Source organism: Oxyura jamaicensis, chromosome 24, assembly GCF_011077185.1.
Source record: "Oxyura jamaicensis isolate SHBP4307 breed ruddy duck chromosome 24, BPBGC_Ojam_1.0, whole genome shotgun sequence".
Taxonomy (NCBI): Eukaryota; Metazoa; Chordata; class Aves; order Anseriformes; family Anatidae; genus Oxyura; species Oxyura jamaicensis.
The window spans coordinates 2,001,173-2,012,480 of NC_048916.1; the positions used below are offsets into that span (position 1 = coordinate 2,001,173).

At 44.2% G+C, this 11,308-nt stretch overlaps 1 long non-coding RNA gene across 1 annotated transcript; it reads right to left on the minus strand.

The window, feature by feature from the left end:
- Positions 1–232: 232 nt before the first annotated feature.
- On the minus strand, positions 233–1,166 carry LOC118177894. The gene is made up of 3 exons (XR_004755962.1): positions 1,088–1,166; positions 460–650; positions 233–314 (listed from the first exon to the last, which is right to left on the minus strand). It is a non-coding gene; the product is annotated as an uncharacterized LOC118177894 (long non-coding RNA).
- Positions 1,167–11,308: the final 10,142 nt, after the last annotated feature.

The following is an 11,308-nucleotide window of genomic DNA, read 5'->3' on the forward strand; positions in this document are numbered from 1 at the left end:
TTCATCCAAAATGATCTGACCATGTATCTCAACCTGCCCACCCATCAGCTAGGATATAACGATGTGGACAGACTCTACAACTGGCCCATACTATTCTGAAATGCAATCTGATGGGAGAGGGGAGGATTAAAGGTTTAATGTGGAATTCAGTGCATTGCAGGTACAATACCCAGCTCTACTGAGCATTTACTGGCAACTTTGTGAAGTCATTTTGCAGCTTTGTGCCCCAGCTTGCCTATGTTACTGGGTCAAAGTTTGCAAAGCACGTGTGGTTCTAACAGTGTTTTTATGATCTACAATAGAAGAAAACAAGCCTGTGGAAAAATCAAAGACATAAAATGGCTGTGGGCAGAAAGTCCTCACATTTGTGCAGTGCTACCCTCTGCCCCATCCCACAGCTGATTTCAGCAGCTGCACTTGAGTCTGCTTCAGTGAGGCTAGCTGAAACACTCTGCTCACAAAGTTCCTGCAGATCTATGGAGGCTGTGCTGGGTCTAAGGTCTGAGCCAGGCTTAAGCCTGGGTTCTGCTGCATCCAGTTCCATTTGCCACAATGGGTTCTGCCAAGCTTGCCTAAGCAGAGGGGAAGCTTCCAGTTCTAATTCTCAGCTCTGTTCTCTTGCCTCTTTCCATTCTTCCTCTCTCATTCTGCTGCTGGAAAACACAAGAACAATGGAGATTAGCCAGATCTCAAAGGCCTTTCAAGTGTTTTCCAAAAAGCACGAAAGCTCTGCCTCTGTTCCTTGCTGACGTCATGCAAAGCCAGCTCCCCCCCACCCCACGCTCTCCCAGACATCTGAGAACACTGAGTGCCTCACATAACTGAGGGGGGTTCCTAGCCTCAAATCTAACAAACAATAAGACAACTGAACATCTGGAAGGAACAGATGCTTCTCGGATCCCTGGAGAGCGTGTTTCAATGTGCGCTTTATACCACCCAGGGCTGCCTGCCCATGGAGAGGGGGGAGATGGGTTCCTTGGCAGAACGGCACCCATCAGACATGAATCAGAGCTGTTGGTTCTCCAGTACGTAGGTGTGTTGGTGGCTCACTGCAAAGAGCAGCTACAGATTGGACCTTACTGCTCACCTGATGACCCTAAAATGCACAGCAAAGGCAGGCAGATCGTCACAGAATATCTGGATCAGGCTGGTTTGGGAATAACTAGGAGTAAGCTGCTGGCTGAAGATCCTGCAGACAGGCACGTACAGTCAGTGGGCCAGATCCAACAGCCCTGTAACCCTCCTCTTCAGAAATTATTCACTCTCAACTCACTGTAGGTTCACAGGAGAATGAGCGTGCTTTGTTCAGCCTGTGAATTCCCCAGTCAGAACGAATAACACTGCTCTGCAGGTGAAAAAACAGATTAAACCCACAAGTGTCAACTGCAAAACAGCCATCTCTGGGTTCGACACCAACACCACTACTGGGGCAGGAGCCCCTCGTCTCCTCGTGCAGGCCAAGCACAGACAGGAACAAAATACACCTGTCCTTTAGCCCCAACATCTGAGCACCCTGCTCAGATCTCCTATTTTTCCCACCTAGCACCCAAAGGAGCAGGAGGCGAGCAGCAGCACAGACCAGCTGAGGCTGCCAAGGCTCCGCGGGAAGGACACTTTGAAGGCTGGCCCCGTGCTATTTTTGCAGCCCATGCCTGTGTCTGTTTTGCCAAGTGCCAGATAAGCTTCAGTCAGACCCTCTGTGCTCTCACCTTTGGAAATGAATGAGCGAGATCATCCCTGCTGGGTGAGAAAGGGAAGACCTGTGCTCAGAAAGACCCACCTATGGGCAACAGGGAAAGCAGGAGAGAACATGGCCAGTGCCACAGCCTAGTCTGTACTCAGCTAAGCGAGCCCCAGAACTCCAAATTCATGGAAGTTTATAGTGCAAATCCACAAGGCATTAATCCAGTTTAGTCACTTCCAACACAGTCACTAAGCTGCCAAGCAGCAGCATAGGGAGTTACATAGAAATAATCTCAGCCCCGGCTTCTTGTGGCATCATAAATTGCCTGTGTCGTCAGTCAGCAGAAACCTGAGATGAAATTCTTTCCTTTGCAGTTAATTATTTCCAAGTCTTTGCAGCCTTTGCAGAACTGGTGAAAGGTGCCGAATTGACAGCCCTGAACAAATAGGCTTTCCATTTGTCCATGGAGGTGAGGAGAAGTGAACGAACAGCGAGGACTTCAGCCTGCTCTGCCAATGTGCTGCAAAGCTTCTGCTCAAGTTGGACTACTCTTACTCCTACTGGTCCACGCTGAGCAGCTCTGTTGCACACCCTGGAAAAACCACAGCCTCAAACTTATGTAGCTTATTCACAGGGCCAAACCCAACGTGAATTTTACCCCATGTGCCTGGCAGCCCTCTAAGGGTGAAGCAGCCTCCTCCAGACCCGCTGCTGACGTTTATCATGGCCAGGTGCAAATCTTCTTGCACTGGCCTAGAGCCACGAGACAAGCATGTTTTTAAGAATTTCACCCTCCTACCAGACAGTGTTTTTCAATATTTTGCATTAAATCTTCTGCTGTATTTGATTAGCTTGCAGCAGCTGTTTTCCACTCTCACAACAAATCATAAATCTATAAGCTTATGTGTGAGAGACTGTCTGTGCCTGAGAATGCATGTGTCTGAGAAACCGTGTGGCTGCACAGCTGCGTATGAGCCCATACCTGAATGCAGACTTGAGAGAGATAGGGCAAAGCAATGAACCCTTATACATAAACAAGTTTGAACCTATGTTGCAGGCCATACAGTAGGGCAGGATGGCTTATACAAGCTCATGTGTGCAAATGTGTAAGAATTCCCACTTGGATAATGCCGACAAATTTGTGTAATTCTGAGAACATGAGAATCAATGTTAATAAATACTTGACTGCACTGATGTGAGTTCACCTATGTGCACATGCTTCTGTGAAGGAGAGTTTTAAAATAAGCATGTACAACGCAGGAGCATGGGAATATCAGAGCACAGGTAAAAAAGTGTTGTGAAGCCCTGGAGATGCACCCATTACCATGCCCAAAAACATGAGTCCATGTGCAGTCGTGTTTGTGATTGTGTGTACTCAGTCAAGAACTGCTTGTTGTGAGGCCAAATCCCCTGTCCCATGGCCAATTCAGATAAGGAGTGCAAATGGCTGAAAGAGAAGGGAGGGGAAACTGCTACATACATTAAAAAAAAAAAAAAGCGTTATTCAAAGACTATAAAAGGCAAAAGTTTGGATGAAGGAGAAGAGAGAGGGTTGCCAAGTTGTTACAGAAAAAAAAAAAAAAAAAAAAAAAAAAAAAAAAAAAAAAAAAAAGGAGCAAGCTGCTGCCAGGTCTTGGCACGTGTGCTTTTACTTGTATAAATCAGTCACTCTAGACCTATGGTAGTTCTTGCTGACAAGCTGTCAAGCTCCTTGGCTGAGGGAATAGGGCATGTGCTTTACATGCACTTACAGAATAGTAAACTGTTATTAAAAGTGGAAAAAAAAAGTCTGATTTACTTGTGGTTTTCCCTGCTCGGCTGTATTATCACAGAACAAATTCACTCGTGCATGGGTGCATGGAAAACTACAGGCTAACCTCCCTGTGGAAGCACTTGACCTCTTAAGGGGATAGGCAGAAACAAAACATCTCCAGGAATGAGAATGTTAAATGAAGAAATGGGCTTAAGCCACAGAAATGCCGTGTGTGTTTCAAACAGCCCAAAGCACTGGGGGATGTGGTTCACCCATACTTTGAACTGGACAGACACCTGTGAGCGTCCGAGCCTGACGCAGGAGATGGGGAAAGCACCTCTAGGCAGGCTTAGCTCGGGGTTGGGATTGGGCCCATTGCTCCATAAACCCCAGGCTCATGAGCTGGGCCCAGAGCAGAGCAGCCAACAGTCCTGAGCTGCCTGGGGTGCAGGGAAGCGAGGAGAAGCCTGCTGGTTTTGACGACAAGGGAAACTGGGAGGCATGTGCTTTGTCTGGAGGCTGCTGGACCACTGGCATGAATGGGCTTTAGACAGCAGGAGATAGGAAGGATAGATGTTCAGCTTAGGGGAAGAGAAGGGAATTAAAAGCAGAAAAGCCAAAAAAGGATTTGGAGATGTTACATGAGGAGAATAAATAGATAATTGTCTGTGGAAAACCTGACCAGACTAGTTCTCTCTGTATTGACTTTGCAGTTAAGTATAGCCTCATCTCTGCCTTCCCACGTTACAGAGCATTCAGCCTGTTTTATCACTCAACAGGCAGCACAAATGAAGGCACATAAATAAATACAGGCACGCACCAGTCTGGACACCTTGCCTGTGTTACCCCACCAAACACCATGTTGACACTCACACTGACAACCACCTCTCAGCCTTCCCAAGACTGATGTCTACTTTTCTAGTCTATCCCACACTAACTCAGTTTGGGCAGTAATATGGCACCCACGACGTCAGTCCACACACCAGAGTCTTAGGAAACAAGTTTGTCAGGCAATTCAAACTTAAAGGAATAAAAAGTGGAACCCGGCAAAGACACGAAACTTTACATTGCAGTTTGTAGCAACACTTGCAAGCTTTGCTTGGAATGCAGAGAGTTTGATCATGCTACTCCAAGACCCACAAAACACACAAAGCATCATTATCTGAAGAGACTGAGTCTGTCTGTATGTCTTTGACTGTATTTCTCAGTTTATGGGGTGCCAGGCCTCTTCTTACCTCTGGTGGAACCTGCTCTCATCATTCCCCAGGGCTGGTTTGTCCTCATTAGCAGATTTATACCACTCTCTGAGTATTACTGCTTATTTGTTGTAGTCTCATTTGGAGGAAAATGCTTAGAAGATGAAAACAAATTTAAGCATTATTAAAAAATATATATTATTTAAACATTATATTTAAAATAACCTTCTGCTAACAGAACAAAACAAAACCCAGCAACTGCTGCAGCCTAAATCTCAACCGAATCTGAGATCTCATTGGAGCATGCAAGCAGACAAAATGCCAGTAATAATCCTACCACTAACTCACAGGGGCCACAAGTTCTTTGGGACACAGACTGTGGATACAATGGAAAAAAAAAGCCAGGAAAAAGAGATGTTTGTGTGGATTTGCAAAGCACGCCTGTAGCCTAATCAAGCACTCCAGGTTTCCAAATCACAGCTCCTGGCCCCAGCTGATGGATTTGCTGCCTTGCTAGTGAGCCTTCAACACATGACCAGAACAACACGCGGGACACTTTGAGATGGGTTGCGCTGCTGAGGTGTCAGGGCGGATCATGAGGAGAAGGTCAGGCTTGTGCAAGACTTGTATGTTAAAGTAGGTCACTGATCCAACCTATCCATTTAGGGTTATATGCCTTACTGATGACTTCAGCATCTAACTGTCTTGACAACACCAGTGAGGAAGCACTGCTGCCAAAACATTAATGGATCTAGGGCAAAACTCAGCCCCAAGCAGGAAGCCAGTGCAACACCCAGGCACCTTAACCACATGCAATCCTTAACCAAGATCTGAAGTGCCTATAAACAAAATGAATCGTTAGCAAGCACGTTCATAACACCATGTACGTCCCTGTGTGGTCTCTGCAGTTACACAGTGGTCTGCATCCAATGGGTTCAACAACCTCTCTAAATGTTACCGAGGATCGCTGCCTGTCCTTCACAGATGGGGACAGTGAGGCACAGAAAATACCTACACAGCAAACCTAGGGACAGACTCTTGCCCAAACGCCAACTTGTGCAACAAAGAACTGTCACTGGATGCCATCAAAAAAACACAGGCTCTTGGTTTTTGAACAGTAACAGCATACACCCAAGCCCAAGTGAACCAAAAAAGCAAGTACAAACACCTCACTTGTTAAGTGCATAGTTACCTCAAGTAGTTTATTTTGGTCTTCTTTAAAAGGAGTGGCTGTGAACAAGTCATGGGGCATGGGGGATTAAAGGAAGGGGGAGTAAGAGGTTAATTGGATTCTATTTGGAGAGGGATTTACGTTGGCTGAGTTTTTTCAGTCAGCAGCGCATAGTGGAACATGTCACTTGTAATTGAGCTAATGAAACACCTCTGGAGATAAAAAAAACACAAGCTAAATTCAGACTTGGCTGAGAGAGTTGACGTTCATTCACTACAAGGTTATGGAGAGATGCAACTGCTTTGTTTAAGGACAGTGGACTGGAAAGGTAACAGCTGAATCGGTTTTACTTTGCGAAATCTGTTTTTTCTCACTCAAGGCTGCTGGACCAAGGGGTAATTAGGCAGATTGTTTTGTTAAGGACACTCTTCCAGGACAGGAATCTAAACTCTGCCAATATGGTAATGCGATTTAATAAGCCCAGCCTCTCTCCTGTCTAATGATATTATAGTTGTTTTCTATAAATAGAACACTGAGGGCAAGCACTTTGCTCCATGGTTATGGCAGTGGAACTACACATGGCTTAGCTGAAAGAGGGCTGCAAACTCCTGGCCTTTCTGATGCACTTTTATGGTGGGTTCCCATCTTCCAGGGCAGCTCCTTTCAGTTTTTGTAAGGAGAAACAAGGGACTGTTTTCTAGTTTTCAAAGCCATTACAAACCCCCTCTGACCTAAAGCCAAACTACCAAACATGACTTGAATGCAAGTAAGGGAATACTGGTTTCCCAGGCTTGCCAAAGGGCTAAGCCAGAGTCCTGCAGGGAGCTGCGTCTTCTGTGTGAAAAGTGTTAACGTATTGAAAATACCTTTTCTTCTAAGTCAGGAAAAAAAAGGCGCTTTTAGAAAACCGGAATTCCACTTCTTCTTAACCCCAACCTCTTCTTCAAGAGTTTAAAAATTGAGTTAGCTTTAATGAGAAAAGAGGATGTACTTGACACCCCTGATAAAAAAAAATATCACAGTAGTGAATTTTATGCAGTTGTACAAATAATGCTACAGGCATGAGGACCTCAGTCTTTAAGTGCACTAGAACACTTAGGTGCCAATCTCACAGCTCAAGAAACCCTGAATTGATGTGGCTGCACCCTGTGTAAGAGAAAGCCATAGCAGCACGTAGCTCTGCATAAAACCCTAAGTTACTGCATGAGAAGGCAGAGTGCAGACTTATGCCTATAGTCCCTGCAGAGACTGAGATGGCAAAGAGATCCTGGAGGTTGTGTTTTTTGTATGCTGCTGCGACAGATACTTGTACAGAACAAATTGCCTTCTGCCATTTAAGTCTTCCTGTTGTGGTTTGATTCTTCTCTCTTCTGATTCTTCCTGCTGAGGTTGGATTCCTCCTTCTCTGATTTTAGGAAGGAAGAGCAGCAGACAAGTAGCTGCTTGGTCTACTAGCAGATACCTAGAAAATGGAATGTCTCGAGTTAATGAAGGTATCAAAATAGCCAGGGTGCTGAGGGAGAAGAAAACATACCCTGGTGTGTCAAGCGAGTTGCATTCTGTGCTGTTAGGTTCTTTGTGTCTCCCAACATCCAGCTTAGAGCCTCTGTGTTGGATAGCAAACAAAAGAAAAGCTTTTTCAGAACACGGGGACTGCAGACCCACTTTGCGACAGGAATTCAGGCTGGAGGGTTTCTGGCATCACCGCTAGGAACAAAGACAAAAACAGATCATGCCTGTTTACAGCTCTGCAGCTGATTCAGTGAATTTGTACAAATGGCAACCGATGGGGAAAAGGCCCCATTGCCACCGGTTCAGCTGCCAGTTCTTGAAAGAAAGGAATCTGGTACCCTCCCCCCAAACTGCACTGCTCCTATAGCGCTGAGACAAAGAGGGGCAAAACCAGTAGCAAAAAAACTACTTAAAACTTCACAGACATGGAAAAGAATGATCTCCATAGAACAGCTTTATTGTACTGAGGGCTCTATAGCCACTCTTTTGATCAGAGCCATACTTTAAAGGCTATCTGTCCTGGTTTATAAACCGTATAATATCTGCGGAGCCAAGAGCTTGCTATTTCACAGTAAGTACTATTAATTGTTCTGGTTATCATGTCGTGCAGTTTGACCTAACCTACTGATTTCCCTCCACTCCTGCCGCAAAACATCCATCACTTTTTAAAGGGTTACATAAAGCTACACAGAAAGGTTCTGGTTTGTGTTAGCTTGATTGCTATAGACTTTAATAAAGCACCCATCACAGTTGCCTAGCCACACAATAGATCAAACTCCTATAATTCTTTTCATGTCTCCAAAGGGGAAGGCTAAGCAAAACATAAAACTTAACCTCCCAGTGCTTTATTACTGGCCTGGAAAGATGTCAAAGGCCATGTGAGCTTTCACTCTTTCCTCGCTCCCTTACAAGCCACAGCAACAGACCGAGGGAAGAAAGCAGGGAAGGCAAGCAAGGGCAGTGAGACGGCAGCTTAAAGCACACTCTTCATGACACCTAGCAGTACACCGAAGGTAATATGCAAAAAGACAAGTGTAAACAAGTGGTATTTGGAAACTCAACAGTTAAAATAGGTAGCTTTGAGATCAGTTTTTTTCCTCAGCAATAAGGCTGCATGGGATGAAGCCACTTGTCCAATGTCAACTTGTGGCGAACCTGGTAGGAAATCCAGTACAAAGGCTCATCACATCTGACTGCGCACGTAGGACTAGCAAGTGTGCTATATTCTGTGGGTTTCTTTGGCACTTTGCTCACTGAACCTGTTGCACATAGGGTAGTAAATTCACTGGATGACTCACGCTAGTGTACACATCAGTGGGATGTGTAAGAAACCCATTTTGTGTAGGAGCCTCCAAAATCTGTTTCCTCCTCTCCCAGTGGTAGCAACAAGCTGGAGGCTCCTCTGCATCCGATCACTCAGGGTGGAAAAGGCAAGGAAGAGCAAAGAAACAGGTTTACGTCTTGTTCCCCATCTCTTCTTTAATGTGCTGCTCCCTTGATCAGCAGGAAAAATACTGGAGGAACAGAGAAGCCACAGGGTTTCTTTGATAAGAGATCCACCTTGGCATTGTTTTCTACATCTACCTCACAATGGCAAATTAATTCCAGGAGGTTAGCTCATGTCTGCACTAAGCCTTTAATGGTGCTGTACAGTAATTGCATCCTGCCTCTACCAGATGGATCACAGAAAATGAGTCAGGTACAACTTCTGCAACAATAAAGGCAGGACTTGGGCTTTGCCAGTACAGCCAGCCGGACAAAGAACTTCCCTGTGTGTGTTGTTGTTGTTTTTTTTTTTTTTAACATGAATTCACGAACTACCAAACGGGTTCTCGCTCTAAGGAAGCATTCCTCTCTGAGACACCAGATGCTGACCGCGCGGCGCGCAGCAGCCATGTTGCCTTCAGCCCCGCTCAAAAACATCCGAGCGCCTGCCAGATGGCAAGTGGAGGAAACAATGTGTATGCCAACAAGGATACGTGGGCCTTCACCTCAGTGGGAATCAGTGACACTGCAATCGCAGTACCCAGGAAAACAACGTGTTACAGCTTTAAAAAGGAATTTTAAAATAGAAGGAACTCAAACAAAATTAAAATGCTGAATTACCTCACTGTCAGATTTTTTTTTTTTAAAAAGCTGAAAGTCTTAGAAGATAAACAAAACTCTGCCTCTAACACAAATAGAATTTTTAAGAGCAGTTTATTTCTCTGTTCTTCAAGATTTTTCATCCTGGGCTTGTGCTCACTTTTGAAAAAGAGGCAGATCTGAGCGTTTTTTGTTTTAAAACATAACAAGTTAACCCAACGCCACTTCTTTTTGTTTGGCTCTTTCTTTCTCTGTATTAATTTCAATTCAATCAACGAGGCAGTTGCATAACTGTTGTTTATAATTGCTGTCACGTCAACCCTGAAACTGATCACTGTAACACTGAAGTTATATAAAAGATTTTGTTAGGATTTTTGTTATTTTTCTTGTTTAAATTGTGGGAAGATGAAGTTCAACACTGCAGAGATGTTTTGGTTTTCCAAACTGATCTCTATTAATCCTGTGCTTTGGTGTCTTTTCTCTCCAGTTGTTTTATGCAGTGCAGGGCTCTGTTTATACACAGAAAGTCTCCAAAAACAGTTCTGTGCACCCCGGTAATACACAGGATATAAAATACACTGTGCTGAGTCAGAGAAACAACTAAAGAAGTAAAGTTCACAAAATGGGTAAGCTGTTAAAGAACTATTTAAACACATTTCTGGAAAGGCCAACTATTTAAATGCTTAAGTGGACTGGGACTGTAATTTACCTTTCTCTTCTGAAGCCAGTGGACTGTTACCCTTCAGCAATGTAGTAGCAAACCCTGAGGGATTGTTTCTTCCGTGCATGTCAAAATGCCTTCTTCATTTACATACATAAAATGATCCTGGAACTGAGTCATCTCCTCCACCAGTCTGTAAACACATCGTAGTCTCCTTGCTCCTCTCCCAACATTTCTGTTCATTCTTCTTTGACTTGGAGGTGTACTTACCTGGGAGACGTCTCCTGTCTGCAAGGAATTCAGATGATCCATTTTACCACTAGTTTTCTGTTTTTCTAAAGATTTGAGTGCCAGGGACATACTCACAGATATCTTGGGTTCAAGATAGTTTGAAAGCTATACTGCACTGCAGTCTATCAAATAATTAAGGACTGTATTTTGTTTTAGTGTAAATGTATACTGCCCATATTTATTTGATGATACTTCATGCTTAACAGTAATCTGTAATTGACATTGGCTTTTCTTAGAAATGGTCTGGAAAATGTCAGAGTCTACATGAAGAAAAAACTAAAGAGAAAACTATACTGAAGTGCCATTCACATTCCCCTCCTCCAAAATAAAAATATCTCAAGACCACAAAATATGTCTGCTCCCTTACGATGAGTATCTTGGCCATAAGTCCTGCCTCTCTGTTTAGGGATGAGCACAGGATCACATGAAACCATGCCTCTGCTTTTCACTGCAAACGCAAGAGAAGTTTGTAAGAGCTAAGAGAAAAGGGAAGCAAGGTTCTTGCTGGAGTCTTAGGCTAGTAACCTGTTTCAGCCAATTGAGAATCAACAAAGAAAAGCACAGCAATACCAGCTGTAGGGAAGCAGCAAGGAAAGAGTTGGTCAATCGATGTTTTTATATGCTTCTTGTTCAAAATTCTTTCTGAATGAGCACATACAGATTGTGCGTGCGCGCGCGTGCGTGTGTGTGTGTACAGGGGAACAAGCAGTACTTTGTGGGAAAAAAACTGTTATCTTCTAAATGATGGAAGTATTACAAAACACAGGACCTCAGCATCTAGTTTTATACAAGCATATGGAAGACTGGGAATGCAGTTTAGCCAGATGCAGCGGATGTATTCTCAGGGATACTCCCACGTAAATCCAATCAGAACTATGAAGAACAGTTGTATCCAAAACAACAGGGGATCTAAGAGTCAGTGATAGCAGCATAGCCGCACAAATTAACATACAGT